Genomic DNA, 2977 nt, shown 5'->3' with positions numbered 1-2977 from the left:
CAGGTGTTCCACCTCCTGCCTGTAGCTGGACTCATCATTGTTTGTGATGCATCCCACCACCGTTGTATCATCTGCAAACTTTACAATGTGACAGCCTGGATGGGTAGCTGCACAATCATACGTGAGCAGAGTAAACAGGAGGGGGCTCAACACACATCCCTGAGGACAGCCAGTGCTGAGGGTTATGGTGGAGGAGGAGAAGTTGTGGAACCTCACTAACTGTGGTCTGTTTGTTAAGAAGTCTAGTACCCAATTGCAAATGGAAGGGCTTAGTCCTAGTGTGTATAGTTTGTCCATCAGGGTTTAGGGGATCATGGTGTTCAAGACAGATGTGAAGTCCACAAAGAGCATATGGACGTAAGAGTTTTTCTGCTCCAGGTTGTTGAGTGCAGTGCGGACCACAGAGGAGATGGCATCCTCTGTTGATCGGTTCTCATGGTATGCATATTGATGAGGGTCCTAGTTGATGTTGATGGTTGTTTTGATGTGAGTCATGACCAGTTTTTTGAAGCATTTAGCGACTATCGGGGTGAGGGCCACTGGCCAATAGTCATTCAGACCAGCCACTGTAGAGCTTTTTGGGACTGGGAGGATGGTGGCAGTCTTCAGGCAGGTGGGAACTGTCTCCAAGGTAAGTGAGGTGTTAAAGATGTCTGCCAGCACCTTGCAGAGCTGATCGGCACATTCTTTCAACACTTTTCCGTGGATGTTGTCCGGGCCGGTTGCCTTGTGCGGATTAATCCTCCTGAAAGTACTCCTTATTTTGGCTGAGGCCACGCTGAGATGCTCTTCATCCGGTGGTGAGGTGAGTCTGGTGCTGGGTGGTCTGTTCGGGTCTCAAAGCTTGCATAGAACTTGTTGAGGGCATCAGGCAGAGATGGGTCTTTGGGGCATTGTTTGCTCCTTCCTTTATAATCTGTTATGCACTTAATGCCCCTCCACATGCTCCGAGGGTCTTGTGAGATGAATTGACCCTCAATCCTCTGTGCATATATGGCCTTGACCTTCTTAATACCAGCAACCAGCTCTTTCCTTGTCCTACTCAGCTCCTCTAAGTTTCCAGACCTGAAGACGGTGTTCCTAGCTTCCAGCAGGGTGCACACCTCTGCATTCAGCCAAGGTTTTCTGTTTGTGTAGCTTTTAACATATCTGATAGTGGAGACGGTGTCAGTACATGTACTAATGTAACCCAGAACTGAGGATGTGTATTGGTCCAGATAAAGCGTCCCTCCATTTTCAGCAGCTTCTCTGAAAACCTGCCAGTCTGTTCAATCAAAACAATCTCTCAGTATGGGGCCACTGTCCTGGATCCAACATTTAATTTTTTTTGTACCGTTCTGGAGCATCTCTGCGGGGGCATGAAAGCAGAAGCCAGGAAGAGGTGTGGTTTGACAGTCCTAGGTGGGGGCGGGGTTCGGCTTTGTATGCATCTTTTTACGTTTGTGTAAACACGGTCCAGCGTGTTGTCTCCACATGTTGGTATGCCCACATGCTGGTAAAAGCTTGGGAGACAGTCCTTTAGATTCACATGATTAAAGTCTCTGTCTACCACATAAAGTACCTCAGGGTGTTTGTTCTGCAGAGGACTGATTATATCATGAAGTTCTTGCAAGGCGTCATTAGCATTAGCATCTGGAAGAATGTAAATAACTGTGATGAAAGTCACTGTGAACTCGTGGGGTAGAGAATGAGGCTGACATTTACTGTTATTTGCTCCAAAGCCTTTGAGCATGAGCTATTTACAAAAGTACAGTTCATGCACCAACTTTTACTCATGAAAATGCACACTCCGCCTCCCCATGATTTCCTCGTTAGCTTGCTGCAGCGGTCAGCTCAAAAAAAAAAAGTCTGTCATCCAGCTGGAAGACTGTATCCGGCATTTCGCTTGTAATCCACATTTCTGTGAGGCAAAGCACCACACACTTCTTCATCTCTTCTGAAGCGCCCACTTTCAGACAAAGCAAATCCATCTTGTTGTCCAATGAGCGGACATTCGACAGAAAGAGAGATGGCATTGGGAGTTTTCCGGCTTTAGCGTTAGCTCGTAGCCTCACCATAGCCCCCGCCCGGCATCCTCTCTTCTTAAGCCGGGAGCAGTGCTACCTCCTCTGCCCATTGGAACGCATCTGCTGCAGCTTCCAGGTAGATGACTTTAAGATCTGCATTCTGCCGAGCGTAGTTTTGAGTTTGTCGCTGATTTCTGCTATATTTCGTGGCAAATCCGCTCCTATTTTCATCAGTTTGGTTCAGCTATAGTTCACACGCATAAATCGTGCAGAGTCAGGCACAGAGTCAATATCAAAACTTCTAAAAACTGGGATAGTACCGGGAGCCTGTGAAGCTGCAACTGCTCTGAGCGTGGCCATCTTGGTTTTTCCAAGATAGGCTGTAAGTGGTGAGGGTCACAGTATGGGTTTGCATGAGGATGGGTGGTCGTTTTGTGCAATTGTAGATGTACAGGTGTCACATTAGTTCAATAACCATTGAGTACATGAGAGTGTCTACACATACATCATGAGAGTTTCTGTTGCTCATAGCTACCAGTAGGGCCGAACCGAGGTTCTTTTATGGCACCGACCGAACTGCACCGGTCGGTGTATGTATTGAAAAGTCACTTTTTTCGGTGTCAAGTTTCGGTATTGGCTGTAAGGTGTCACGTGGGTTCAGCACGCAGGCAGGTAAAACAGCAGACATATGACGAAACAGACTACGTGTTTACACCCAGAGCTGTATAGAGCTGCCGCACCTATTCTATGTACAATGTATGTCTATGATGCTGGTGACATCCACAGACGGGGTTCACGTGTGCAGCGCGTGTGTTGTCGAACGGCTCCGACAACACACTCGCAGAAAGTTGTTCCGTGTTTCTCTGCAAGAAGAGAGACGGACAGCAGCTTCCTCCCCCCTCCTCCTCTCAGCGTTAGTCAGTCTGTGTGTGTGTGTGTGTGTGTGTGTGTGTGTGTGTGTGTGTGTGTGT

This window comes from Nematolebias whitei, chromosome 12 (genome assembly GCF_014905685.2).
Source record: "Nematolebias whitei isolate Nwh7 chromosome 12, NemWhi1, whole genome shotgun sequence".
In the NCBI taxonomy this organism is placed as follows: Eukaryota; Metazoa; Chordata; class Actinopteri; order Cyprinodontiformes; family Rivulidae; genus Nematolebias; species Nematolebias whitei.
This window is presented reverse-complemented; position numbering follows the sequence as displayed.